General features: G+C 42.3%; 2 pseudogenes; one reads left to right on the forward strand and one right to left on the reverse strand.

Moving 5' to 3' along the window:
• Positions 1–1,423: 1,423 nt before the first annotated feature.
• Positions 1,424–6,897, reverse strand: LOC101602192 (annotated as a pseudogene).
• A 4,458-nt stretch (positions 6,898–11,355) lies between these two features.
• On the forward strand, positions 11,356–12,735 carry LOC101602481 (annotated as a pseudogene).
• Positions 12,736–14,789: the final 2,054 nt, after the last annotated feature.

The following is a 14,789-nucleotide window of genomic DNA, read 5'->3' on the forward strand; positions in this document are numbered from 1 at the left end:
ATTTGGCAAACATGTTCATAAAATTCACTCCTCATATTCTTTTTTTTTTTCAAGTTCTTACTGGGCTACCAAACTGCCAGAGGAGTTGCCAAAATGGAGACTATTCAAACTCAGGTTAAGAGAGTTATTCTAGGAAAAGTGAATAGGATACACACCTAATTAGAAAGACAAGGCACAACACCCTCCAAATACTAGTGCATGCAATTAACTCTTCCATTTCATAAACTCAATGGTTATACAGGAAGGAAACAAGGGGAAGGAGAAAAGGAACATGGAAGTCAAACAGCAGGACAGAGCTTTTGGAAGAGAGTAAATGAGGGAAAGACACTAATTAACTGACACCTGATAGGCAGTTAGAATTTCTCTCTCAGTTTACTTAGCTAGTTAAGTCAGTGCTTTATGTTCAACTTGACAAACATACTACTAGTTTTCCCCTTTCATGTTTAAGTAACTCACCATGAGCAGTGGGGAGGAGAAACAAAGAAAGCAGCATGCAGGAAGGTGAGACTCAAGGAGAAAGTGGCCCAGAAGAACTGGTGGCAAGGACAGTTTACATATCAAGGCCACTAAAATGAGATTTGGCAAGCCAAAGCTATCATTTCTGCATTACCCTTTTCCCTCAATAAACTACTTTGAAAATTACAGCCAAATATTTTAATGGTGTATGTTTGTATATATCTCCTGCACATGCTTCCACCAGAACAAAAAGGAAAAATCAAAGTTCCTTTCCACACAGGACAAAATTAACCCCACTTATATATTCAAGGTGAAATGAGTGTTTTCCTGGCTTTTGTTTGTTTCTTTTGCTATCACATGTTCATAGATTATCCCTATAATCTCAAGCATATTATTCATGACAGGAAATTCCACTGTTGTACAAAATAAAATTGTTAATTCTAACTTTTATTCTTATACAATTTGCAGAATAGAATTGAAATGATTGCTATAGGTTTAAACGTTGATAAGAAGAACTCGACTATAATACAACTGAAACGCAGCAGTGAGTTGAGCAAGTACATTTAAAAATAAAGTCACAGACATGATTTTTCTATACATTTAAAAAAATTTTTTTTTGGTTTATTTTTATTTATTTATTTGAGAGCGACAGACAGAGAACGAGGCAGAGAGAGAGAATGGGCGTGCCAGGGCTTCCAGCCACTGCAGAGGAATTCCAGGTGAGCCCCCTTGTGCATCTGGCTAACGTGGGTCCTGGGGAATCGAGCCTCGAACTGGGGGTCCTTAGGCTTCACAGGCAAGCGTTTAATCGCTAAGCCATCTCTCCAGTCCCCTGTATACATTTTTTTTAGATTGAAGAAAATTATAATAGTCTGCAAGCAGTCACAGATGAAAGAACAAACAAAATAGGTGGATTGAATAGTTACAATGAGGAACAAAGATATCCGATTAGAGTTAAAAACGGACAGAGTGTTTTAGTTTGCAGCAAGAAAAGAAACGGGTGGTGGATGGCAACGGATGGAACAGGAGAACGCTCAGCAACACTTGCTCTTCCGGCCTGTCACGCCTCCTCCACTGCTGGTATCTACATTTTCACTGTTGGGCTCTTTTGCAGGGGTCTTTCGAAGGATATCTTCAGCTAATGTGAGAAATGCATTTTTGATGTTTATATTTGCTTTTGCACTAGTCTCAAAAAAATCTAATACCATGCTCCCTTGCAATCTGTTCGCCTTTGCTTTTAGGTACCACTCTTTTATCATCCATATCACACTTGTTTCCTAGTAACATTCTTTCCACATCTTCACTGGCATGCTCATCTATGTTTCTAAGCCACTTGCTGATGTTTTCAAAACTTTTCCCATTGGTGAAGTCATAGCATGATACCCATTGCTCCTCTGTAGGAGATTGTGATGGTGTGAAACCGCTCCTGACCTGCTGTGTCCCATATCTGTAGCTTGATTTTCTTTCCTTGTAACTCAACTGTTTTGCTCTTAAAGTCTATTCCTATGGTGGAGATAAAGGTAGTATTGAAGGCATCATCCGAGAAACGAAAAAGGACGCAGGTCTTCCCCACTCCCGAGTCCCCAATCAGGAGCAGCTTGAAAAGCAGGTTGTCTTCTTCGCCAGTGGGAGGAGCAGCTCCGGCGGCCACACGGGATCGGTCCTTCTCCCCACGGCCAACTCCTCACCCGGCGATCTTGGGAACCCGGGAAGCAAGGGCGGGTGTCGAGTCGCAGCGGGAGACCTGGAACGGCCTCGGCGGGCGGGACCCGACGGTGGCGGCGTCCGTGCCTCCGAGGGGCGGCGACCGCGAGTCCGCAGCCTCTCCCAGCCGCTCCGCCGGGTTCCGGGACGAGATGGCCTCCCCTCCCCGCTCAGTGCTGCTGGGCCGGGACGCTCCCACGGGCGGGCGGGCTGTACGGTCGAGGGCGCGGGGCAGGCGTGAAGACAGCTCCTCCCGAGCAGACGCTCCGCGCTAGCACGCGGCGCGGGCGGCGAAGGAAGAGTGCGAACCGAGGAACCCGGCTACATAGCCTCAAGAAGCCGGAGCCTCCCGGGCCAGAGCCACCTTCTCCCCGTGCCCTCTCACGCCGGCGCGCGCGCTGCCCGAGCACATAAATGATTTTATCAACCAGAAAAAGACATCACATACAATACCCTCTTCTTGGGGTCTAGATAGTTCAGTAGTTAAGTGCACTTCCTGTGCAAGCGTGATGGCTTGAGAAAGCCTGAATGAACACTTGTGTTTGATGCCCAAGACCCACAAAAACACAAACATGTCCACACATGGCTGTTATCCAGTCTAGTTCAGAATAGAGTGAGATGGGACTTACTTTGGGGGTTTCACTGCAAACCCCAAGCAGAAGCTCATGTCTGCTTTACTTTAAGAATTGAAATAAAACAAGACTGAGAAGGATTATTTTGTAAATTATTATATTTATTCAGAAGTCAGGAGGGGTGAGGGAAAGCCCTTGAACTAAAGAAAGGGGAATGTCAGGGAGGTTAGTCTGAGAACCAAAAGATGAGGATTGGAATCATCCACATTGTCTAAAGGCTCATGTATATCATTTTCCAGCTTGGCAGCAGCTAAAATAAACTAAGCTAAACTAAGCTGTGTTTCATTATTAATTACTAAGCTTAGCTGCTGCCTGGGGTGGGAAGACCAAAGCCTTACTGGTGGCAAAAATCTCAGTTGCTGACAGATGAACAGCCCAGGAGCTGGAAAAGAGGAAAAAGCCAACCAAAAGCCTTATGAGCAGCCAGGCTTTTTATTTTGGGTCCAGGGATGAATCCAGAAGAAGTCAGCACACCTAGGTGCAGTGTCCAGAAAGGCACTGGGCTTGAATGCATGTGCCTAACCCAAGCCCTCACCAGCTGCTGCAGATCGCAGGACGAATATGTGGGGTAATTTCCTGGGTTTACATTTCCCTCTCAAGAGGATTCTGAGACAGATGTTTACTTGGGCCCAAGGTTGCATTTTCATGTCAGCAAGAGGGTAGGATTCGTAATGAGAGGAAAGGGGACAGAAGCAGACAGTGAAGCAGAAAGCAAAGGGAAAGAGAGAAGGAGAAGGAGACATAGACGAGAGAAAGAGGGTGCATGCAGCAGAGAAAACACACATAGAGCAGGGGAGCTGAGAAAATAAACAGTGAGGGCCAGACAGATGGTTTTGGAGCTCTTTGGAGGATAGGAAGCAAAGGGGCAAGATTTTTCACTGCAGGTCATGGGGTGGAGGGTGGAGCATGAACCAGATTCCAGCGTATCCAAGTGGACTGGACCCCCACTCAACTCTTTTAGGGAAGTGAGGCCAAGAGTTAATGTGTGGTGGCAGGGAGGAAGTTACTTTTTCTCAGCTCAAGTGCAGCATAGTCAGTAGGGATTCTAAGATCCCAGACTTAGTCTGAAATACAGGGAAAAGATAACTCTTTTTGAAGTCTTGATTACCACAAGAAGTGGTTCCAAACTACTGACATGTGGTGAGATCGTGGAGCTTGGGTGGCATTGCTATGGATGACAAGACATGTAGCTGAGGCTGTGAGGGCTGCTCAGAGGGGATTTTTGTGTAAAAAGTTCCAATGGGAAAAGGACTAGAGGTCCTCTGTGTTAGTCTCTGATTTGGCAGATAAAATGGATCAAAGAGAGAATGAGCGAGCAGTGCTGGCTTTCTGACTCTCATGGCCATCATGAGAAGGTCATCACAACACGCATTAGAGCAGTGTTGATGAGCCTTTCTTGGGATCCAAAACTTTGGAACCCATGGGAGGAGTTGGATAGTGAAGAGGAGGAGAATGAGGCAAAGGTAAATAGAAGATGACTCTCAGATCCATCCTCTAATACAGAGAAGCAGAAAATCTGTGATAATCAGGGAGTATTCTACCTCTGAACTGTTTGAGTTGCAAAAGACTTTTAAGCCAGAAGTGAAAGAAAATTTTCAAACAGGCTTGTGAGGCTGGGATTCAGGTGCAGGTAGGATCAATCTGAGTGTTGTGGAAACTGAGAAGAAATGTAAGTACATCTGTCCTTGAGACAGGCTGCATCTGACCTGAGGTGATATGAGGGAAACAGGTACCTGATGGACTGGCTGTTAACAAGCCATTACAAACACTAGGTTATCACAGGCTGGGATTCCCATGAATATCAGGGATTTGAACACCATAGAGGAAGGACAAGTATTGTTGAGAGAACTGGGAATGAGAGAAGCAGTGTTTGATGGTTCTCCAGGCCTGATAGACTATTGTTATAGGAGAGTTAAAAAATGAGGGCTGTCAAGATGGCTTAGCAGTGAAGGCACTTGCCTGTGAAACTTAATGATCCATATTTGACTCTCCAGATCCCACATATGCCAGATGCACAAGGTGATGCAAGTGCAAGGTCACACATGCACACTAGGTGGCGCAGGTGTCTGGAGTTTGATTACAGTGGCTGGAGACTGGCAATTCTGTTTCTTTGTCTCTCCCCCCACCCACTCCCCCCCAGCTCTCATAACAAAATGATTTATCAGGGACATTGAGACTGGTATGAGGCTTTAGTGGTTTTGCTAAACCTTTAGTGGGACATGATTTTTATAAGGTAGCCCATAGTGGAATATGATCTTTATAAGGTAGGAGAGACTGTATATGAACTAAGTGACTTAGATTAATATGTAAATTGAATCTGACATGTAAATCAGTCCCCTAAGTGAAAAGGCAATCTAGACAAGATGAGAGAAAGGAAAAGCATTTAAAGGAGTCTGTTTAGGCCACTGAAAGGCAAATGTGGCAAGATCTGTGGTAAGTTGGAGTTCCTAAGGAAAAAAAGATGGAAAACAAAATGTTGTGTTAGTGGACTTTTAAAGTTTTAAAGTTAGAAGAATAGTTCTCAAAAGGTATAAATGATAGATCAATGCAGATGAAAAAGACTAAGCTTGCACCAGGGGTGGACAATTATGCCTCCAGACTGACTAAGAAAGTGTGGCAATTTATGGGAAATGCTTATAGATTATCAAAAGATAGATGGGGTAGTGCTTCCCACTCATGGTGCTGTCTCTGATGTTGCTTTTTAAAGGAAATACTTGATACAAGCAAAAGGCTCTTTTAATGTTGTATTGGACTTTGTTAATGTATACTTGACTACTTCAACCAACTGGTTTTAACTTAGCTGTTGACTACTGAAACCAACTGGTGCCTACTTGGAATGGATGGCTGTGGGCCTTCAGAGACCCTTCCCATTCTCTGTAAAAAGGTTTCACTAAATAAATGTTATACTGCTAACCTCTGAGTGTCTGATATACTTGTAAAAATACCTGGCAGAACAATAAAGACAACAGTTGATGAACTTAAAGGAAGATGGCAAAGACCACCACCAAAATCCATAAAGTTGAATAAAGATCCCGGTGCCAGTGGTGGGCTACCTCCCCGAGAGTCATTAGCCAGGAAGGCTCCTGAGGCCTCACAAAATTAAAAGACGGTTATGCCACTGCTGATGGCACTCTAGGAGTAGATGGTAAAATCCTGTTGCAGAAGACATCACAAGCTTTGGCTACAGGAAATGGAGAAGTCAGGTTGAATTGAAATGGAAGCCTCCTGCCTTGCTTGCTTGTTTTCATAGTGACTCAGGATGCTATGCAGGCTGCTGAGGGAGAATTGTTACCAACAGTCCTAAGACTAATGGCCCAAGTGTTGTTGGGGCTCCAAAATGACAGTCACTCTAAAAAGACAAGATAACATCAGGTCAGGCTCAGATCTCCTCAGTATGGTTTCTGGTTTCCCATACCAAGATAACATTAGTCTGAGTCTCCCATGTGTAGACTAAGGCAAGACATGAACCCAGGCAGGGAATCCAATTTTGAATCCATAAGCAGTGTGAGAACAGAGCCTGAAATCCCAGAAAATCAATCTAAGGATTAGGGAGGAAAGTGAGACATTGCAAAAATAAAACCCTACCCCCTTTTGAAGTCAGTAGCAACTCAGTCAAGACCTCTCTTTATTCCTGAGGGAGTGTTTTTATCAATAAACTCTTAGCTATGCCTTGTCTTCTTGTCTCTTAATTTTTTTTTAATTTTTTTTGTTACTTTTCTTTATTTATTTGAGAGTGACAGAGAGAGAAAGAATGGGTGCACCAGGGCCTCCAGCCACTGCAAACAAACTCCAGATGCGTGCGCTCCCTTGTGCATCTGGCTAACGTGGGACTTGGGGAATCGAGCCTCGAACCGGGGTCCTTAGGCTTTTCAGGCAAATGCTTAACTGCTAAGCCATCTCTCCAGTCCCTCTTAAATTCTTTATCAGGAGGAAAATAGCCCACCTGCTAGTAGGTATCAATCTTATTAAGCTGTGGACCCCTCATACTGCATTACTAACATACCAGGCAACAGGTGCCTGCTGATGTGATAATGACACGATTGTTATGGGTATGGACAATAGCTTTATGACTGGATTTAAGACCTGATCCACAGGAGGTGTTCATGTCCTTTTATGTAAACCTGGTACATGTGATATCCTTGTTAAATTGTCTCTAAACACCTGTCTTATGCCAATAGATTACTGTCACTGTCCGCCTCAATTATTCAGAGAAGGAAACCTCTTTTTTTTTTTTTTTGTTTTCTTTTTTGGCAGTGAGATTGTACTACAGAGACTCAATGGGTCGAGTTCTTGAGACTGACAGTTGCAATGACATGGTGGTCCATTGCTTAGCCAAACATAGACATCTGCATAACTCCCTCAAGGCTCAGTGAAGAGCCCACAAGCAGGACAGAAAAAATGTAAAAGCTGAAGGAAGGGAGTAGGGTGTTGTGTAGCAATTTCTTCCAAATTGAGACATTGAAATATTTCCTCTTGGAGGGGAGAGGGAGAATCAAGAGACTCAGGAGGTAAACACGTCTGGGAGAGCTGAACCTTCAAAGGTCATAAGAGGCCCTTCCCAAAGTTATAGAAGCAGCAAGCAACTTCTAGGAGAAAGACTCTCCTCCCAACTGAGCTGCCTGCAAGTCATACAATGAACCCAAAGAAACATTTCTATGAATTGTTCCCTGTGCTGGGTGGGGAGGGGGTCTTTTGGGGGATGCTCCACTAAGAAACCCCCCAAAGCCTGTTGGTTTGCTAAAATTGGATGTTGATATAATTGGACTTTATGAAGTCATTTGTGTCCTACGTGGCGTGAACAGACACTTTAATGGGTTTATAAACTCTTTCTCTCTCCTGAAGACTGCTTTTCCAGCCTCATTTATATCAGGTCTTAAGAATAAGTGTAGCTTTCTGATCAGCTAAGAGATCCAATCAGCAGAAAGGAACTCACATGTTGCTGTGGGAACCAGGTCAAAATTGTATGGAGACAAAGACTCTGCTCTCCAGTGTCATTCCTCAGTAGTCTTTGGCTAAAAGAGGGGCTACATCCATCAAATTCTCCCCAAATTAACAAGGCTTATTCCATTTAACCTGTGCTGACTTCACTCTCTATTGGAGAATCTGTTTTTCTTTTGCAGAAGAGACCTGAGGAGATAAACCACCCCTTGCACTTCAGCCAAGCCCTAGCTAAAACTACAGAGGAACAGGAAGATTAGCATGAGTTCAGCTCCCATAGTGAACCTGAAGATCAGTGCCAGGGTAAAGGAGACAGACTCTCATAGTCAATATCACCAAAGCAGAGATCCAGAGGCTCCTAAGAGCTCATCACTGAAGCAGACTTAAAACACACCCAACATGGCTAAGGTAATTCTGTGGAAGAGGGGGCAGAAACATTGTAAGCCACAGGTTTGGACATCATGCCTAGAGGCATTGCCTTCCACAGCAACTGACTGCTGATCCCACAACACATAACTCACAACTCCAAGGGGAATACCTACAATCCCACTGAGGAGGGCCCCAGTAGAAGGAGCACAGGGATGAAGGGAAGGATGGTACCAACTCGTGATGTAGCCATACTAAGTATGCCCATAACTAATTAAACAAAAGAAGAAAAAAAAAGAGACTTCTGATTAAGATGGAGGCATAGGAACTACGCCAAAGCAGTCTAGGGAAGAAAAAGGCAAAAGAAAAGAAAAAGAAAAAGAACCAGCAAAATATACACTTTTACTAAAAAGGGAGGTGTATAAGAAATTAAAATGGCAGCAGAGAAGTAGGAGAGATCCAGAGCATCCAAGCCCACATAGGAAAAAGTAAACAGAGAGGCATCTGGATTAAATGAGGTCATAGAAGAAATAGACCTATTAGATATATATAGGACATTTCATCCAAATGCTGCAGAATATACATTCTTTTCAGTAGCACATGGAACATTATCTAAAATAGACCATATATTAGGACACAAAGCAAATCTTAATAAATACAGGAAAATTTAAATAATTCCTTGCATTCTATCTGACCACAATGGAATCAAAATCCAAATCAATAGCAAGAAAAGCTATAGAGCATACACAAAATCATGGAAACTAAAAAATACACTACTAAATGATGAATAGGTCAATGAAGAAATCAAGAAGGAAATCAAAAAATTCATAGAGTCAAATGATAATGGGAACACAACATACCACATTCTCTGGGACACAATGAAGGCAGTCTTAAGAGGTAAATTTACAGCTTTAAGTGCCTATATTAAGAAATTAGAAAGGTCACAAGTAAATGACCTAATGCTTCACTGTTAAGCCTTGGAAAAAGAAGAACAAGGCAAACCAAATATTAGTAGGCAGGAAGAAATAATAAGGACTAGGGAAGAAATTAATGAAATAGAAACCAAAAAAGCAATCCAAAGAATCAATGAAACAAAGAGTTGGTTCTTTGAAAGGATAAACAAACTTGATAAACCCTTAGCAAATTGGACCAGAAGAAAGAGAGAAGAGACACAAATTAATAAAATCAGAGATGAAAAAGGCGACATCACAACAGATACCAGAGAAATTCAAGAAAGAATGAGCCTTACTAGCACCAGGCATATATGACAGCTTCCCATTCACAAAATGTGATCCTTGGCTAACAAGAACTGTGTTCTGAAGTTCCCAGAAAAGAAGCCACCCCTGTATTAAGCATTCTTTCTGTAAGACTGACTGATTAGAACTCCTATGATTGTGGATAGCTCGGATGTAACAGACTGAAACCCAAGATAATCTTGGCTTATCTTTAGTTCTCTAAATAGTTGCTTATTGCCCATTTCTGTATGTGAACTAACATTCTTGTGACTATTAGGTAAATCTCTTTATGTTAACAAATGTTGAAAATGTTCAACAAAATACCACACTATCCTCTGAGGATCCAATCAAAAACATCTATGGTGGTTTGATTTAGGAGTACCCCATAAAGTCGTGTGTTCTGAATCTTTCATCCCTAGGTAATGGCAATTTGTGAATTAGATACTTACTGGAGGAAGTGTGTTCTTGGAAGCAGCCTTATCGGAGTTATAGCTAACGCCCCTTGCCAGTATTTGGCATACTCTCCTGATATTGGCCAGGAGGTGATGTCCAGCCTCTGCTCATGCCAGGTTTTCCTCTGCCATCATGGAGTTTCCCCTTAAGTAGGTAAGACAAAATAAATAACTTTTCTCCCAAGCTTCTTCTGGCTCCATGTTTTTCAGATCAAGAAGAAACTGACCAAAACAACAGCCTTTCAATCCCAGCTTAGAAAATTTCAGTATTGTCAATGTTCCTTCATTTTGTGCTACCTAGCCTCTCTAGGATTCTCTTGTTTACTCTTTGTATTCTTCCTCTCCTCCTCCTCCTTCTTTTCTTGATTGCAGTCTCACTCTAGCCCAGGCTTACCTGGAACTTATTTTGTAGTCCCAGGCTGGCCTCAAACTCACAATGATCCTCCTACCTCAGCCTCCTTAGTGCTGTGATTAAAGGTGTGTGCCACCATGCCCAGCTCTTCCTCATCTTGATAAGCTTATACAGTGTATCTCTTCCAGAATCTGACAAGTCCATTTACAATAGTACTCCTCTAATTACTGCCATCAAGGTTGATCAAACAGTTTCCTGAGCCTGGACAAATAGGCCAAAGAATCTCATGGATGTCCTCCAACATGGCCTCAGGAAACATTAAAACTTGAGGGAGAACAGGAATGACTAATTCTGCCCTACTCAGCTCTACACCCCTACTTAGCATGAAGCAGTAAAGAAGACTGCCTTCTGACTTTGACTTCTGTAATGAATTAGGGAGAAAAAGCCTCTCAGGGACAAGATGAGTATAGGGAATAGCTTAGTAATGTGGGACCCAACTTGACTTGGACAGTAAATACACACCTCTTTCCTAACAATAAACTTAGAAATATGTTGGAAAGCTGGGACTCCAACCTGCATTGATACTTCAAATAGTGGAATAAGTTACTCCCCTTTACCACCTTTTTCTAAGACCCTATTTCTATTCAAACATATTCTGGGGTATATATCAGATTGGAAGATGGGGCTGGACTGGCTTTGGATGCATACTCAGTAAGGCAAATTGTGTCCTCTGAATGACTTTTAGGGAGAGTTCCCTACTTACAGACTTATGTCTGTGCATATTTGCACATATAAATGATTAAAATAAGGTACATTATGGAAATGGCCATGAGTAGAGAAAAGCTTATATAATCCAAACCTGTCAATTAAAATAGAGAACCACTGAAATGATACCCCTTAATAAACAGTTCCTTCTTCTTCTAGATGCCAAGCAGTAACCTGCTGCTCTTAGGCAATCTAATTCAAGAACTCTGCTGCTATTACAGTGTATCTACCCTTTTTGTATGTTGTTTTATACGTTAATAAAATTTCTTGTCTGTACTTCTTCATTTCTTTGAATAAGATAGTAAGTACCTGGAAACATCCACCAGGGGTCACCATTAACAGTATTACTGGGCTTCCCAGGCGAGTGTTCCCTGGCGAACCGGGGTCGTCGCTTCCCTTTGCGGGCGGGGGTCTCTGTGTGTTCGGCTCTGCGCACTTATCCTCCACCGTGGTCCATGGCGAGGGCGGGCGTGGCCGGGCGGAGGAGCCGGGCCGCCCGCGGGCTCTGCGCGGCAGTTATTTTACTAGACCTGACTTTCTACAAAGGATTTGTAGAAGAACTAGATGAATCATTTAAGGATACTCGAAAAGATGACAGTTGGCTTGTTGATTTTTATGCCCCATGGTGTGGCCATTGTAAAAAGCTGGAGCCAATTTTGAATGAAGCTGGTCTTGAGATGCAAAACATTGGTTCTCCAGTTAAGGTTGGAAAGATGGATGCTACTTCCTATTCTAGCCTTGCTTTAGAGTTTGGAGTTCGAGGTTATCCAACAATTAAGCCATTGAAGGGGGACTTGGCATATAATTACAAAGGACCACGGACTAAAGATGATATTATTGAGTTTGCACACAGAGTTTCTGGGGCTCTGGTTCGTCCACTTCCAAGTCAGCAAATGTTTGACCATGTCCAAAAGAGACATCGTGCGGTTTGTTTACATAGGTGGAGAATCACCCTTGAAAGAGAAGTACAAAGATGCTGCTTCAGAACTAATCGTGTATACATACTTTTTTTCTGCCTCAGAAGATGTGGTGCTGGAGTATGTGACATTGAAAGAAATGCCTGTTGAGCTTGCTTTCAAAGATGAAACCTACTTTGTTTATGATGAGTATGAAGATGGTGACCTGTCGTCATGGATCAGCAGGGAGGGGTTTCAGAACTACATCACTATGCATGGCTTCCTCTTGTATGAACTTGGAGACACAGGAAAGTTTGTGGCCATTGCAGTTATAGATGAGAAGAATACATCACTTGAGCACACCAGATTAAAGTCAATTATTCAGGAAGTTTCTAGAGATTACAGAAACCACTCCATAGGGACTTTCAGTTTGGCCATATGGATGGAAATTTCTACATAAATACCTTGCTGATGGATGAATTGACAGTCCCAACTGTCATCATCCTGAATACTTCAAACCAACAACATTTTCTGCTGGATAGACATATTAAGGACACCAGTGACATGGTTGAGTTTATCAACAGTATTTTGGATGGCACAGTGCAGGCCCAAGGAGGTGACAGTATCTTGCAGAGATTAAGAAGGATAGCATATGATGCCAAGTCCACAGCTGTGTCTATCTTCAGGAGCTCTCCCCTCATGGGCTGCTTTCTCTTCAGCCTGCCCCTGGGTGTCATCAGCATCATGTGCTAAGGATCTACACAGCCGACACAGATGGAGCGTACATAGAAGAGCGCTACGAAGTGTCCAAAGGAGAGATGGAAAGCCAGGGCAGATAGAAGACGGTCAAGAGCAAGAGGCAAGCAGTGAGGGTTCCGCAGTGCCTCCTGTGCAAGAGCCTAAAGATGTATTAGAGAAGAAGAAAGATTGAGACTTTACAAATACCGAGTATTTGATAGGATTTCAAATTATTAAAGAGTCTATTTATTGAATCTAGAGATTTAATCATGATCTTTACAGAAAAGAACATGTTATTTGTATTTTGCTATAACAACTGCATGGTTTAAAATAGTCCTTCCATAAATGGGAAATGTGTGGAGGACAGCGATAGTTTGTCCAAAATAAAGTCACATTACTCCATCAGTTTTCCTGACAGATGCTGTTCTACTTGGCCAGCTCCATGCATGTTTCTCGATCTGAATATTCATAACATTTATATGAACAAAGTAAGTCTTCAAAATGTACATAATTTAAGAAAAACTAGTAAACATTTCCCATGTATCAATTTTAAGATTCTGAAAATGTGGTTTAATATAAGATAGTGATTTTATTTTATTAGTTTTTAAAGGAGAAGAAATGTTGCTTTGTACCTTTATACACAGTTGTGATTATAATGTGTTCGTATGGGCCCATGTCATAGGGAAGAGCAACGTGATGGATTTCACAAAATACCCAGGCCTGAGGGAGCAGCGGCTTTGGCCTGCGCCCTCTGCCCGGCGCTTTTCAGCGGTCACCCCTCCCGCAGGAGGGCAGCGCCTTCTCCCTCTACCTGCTACAGCCACAGCAGCCTTGCACTCTTGTGCTCCGTTGTTATTTTTCTTTGTTTTAGTACTAATTTATTTAAAGTTATATACTAACTACAATGCTAACATTGACAAAATAGGACAGAAATGTTGCGAGTAAACATTGATCTAAATTGAGCTGTTTTCTGGACATAATGTAGAACCAAGTATTGGAAAAAAAGAACTAAATTGCCATATTCTTGTTTAATCTTGACCTTGATTTTTCTAGGGTTTTTAGAAAGCATGGCTGTAAGGGAACCATCATTTGGATTTTCTAGGGTCTAATTGCTTACTTTGTGAATCCAATCTCCTTATATAACCTGGTCCTGTATTTAATTTCTGAAAGACATAGATGGTGATCACTATTTCTAGGTCTGATATATATGAAGAAATACATAACAGTAGGTACTTGATACATAGCTACTACTGTTCTCTTTTTCTAACTTTATTTTTTGATGATTGCTATGTATTAATAAAATGTATTTTGATCATAATCACCACCCATTACTTCTTTTATGGACTGTAAGACAGAGACTATGAGCTCTGCAAGAGTCATTGTCTGAAAGACCTTGCTTCACATTCCCCATCTGTAATAATTAGTGACAGATTCTCAGGAGCTGTCGACATTAGTGAGAATAAAAATCTCTTTTGCTGGATTCATCATTAGAAGAATGGATAACTAAGATGTGGTATATCTACACAATGGAATTCTACACAGCAGTAAGAAAAAACGACACAAAGAAATCTGAGGAAAAATGGTTGAACCTGGAACAGATTATTCTCAGTGAACTTACCCAATCACAGAAAAAAAATCGACACATAGTCTCACTCATCTACAACACCTAACCTGAATCCACCCAAGATTCCTTACATACCCAGCAAGCACCTCATGGACTAGACACTAGGATGGATGGGGAGGGAGGGAAGGGCATCGAAGGGGTGGGAAACACTAATCTGGACCCAAACGGCAATGGTACCACAAAATTCTACTTCCTAAAAGGGAGACCAAATGGCTGAACCTTCACTAGACCCTTACAGGAAGCACCTGAACCACAAGACACTGGAGAGGATAGATGCAGATCCTAAGGAGAGAGCTACCCCAACATACCTCAAAAGGGGCCCAACTGAAACTAAGGAAAAGTGGCGAAACAAGCAAGGGTGATGTTTTCCTGTGAACTGGATACCAGCACAAAGGGGAAGGAAACCAACACAGAGAATAATCAACTCCTACCAAATTAGAGAGCCAGAGCCTCAGAGGCCCCCAACACCTCAGCACTGAAGCAGACCAAAAATGAACCCAACATGGCTCAGGGAAATTTCGAGGAAGAGGGGGTGAAAAGAATGTCAGAGTCACATGTTGGGTCATGATATGCAGAGACATTTATCATACCAATAACTGTGCAATAACAATGCACGACCCATATACCTCAA

This window comes from Jaculus jaculus, chromosome 5 (genome assembly GCF_020740685.1).
Source record: "Jaculus jaculus isolate mJacJac1 chromosome 5, mJacJac1.mat.Y.cur, whole genome shotgun sequence".
NCBI classification, from domain to species: Eukaryota; Metazoa; Chordata; class Mammalia; order Rodentia; family Dipodidae; genus Jaculus; species Jaculus jaculus.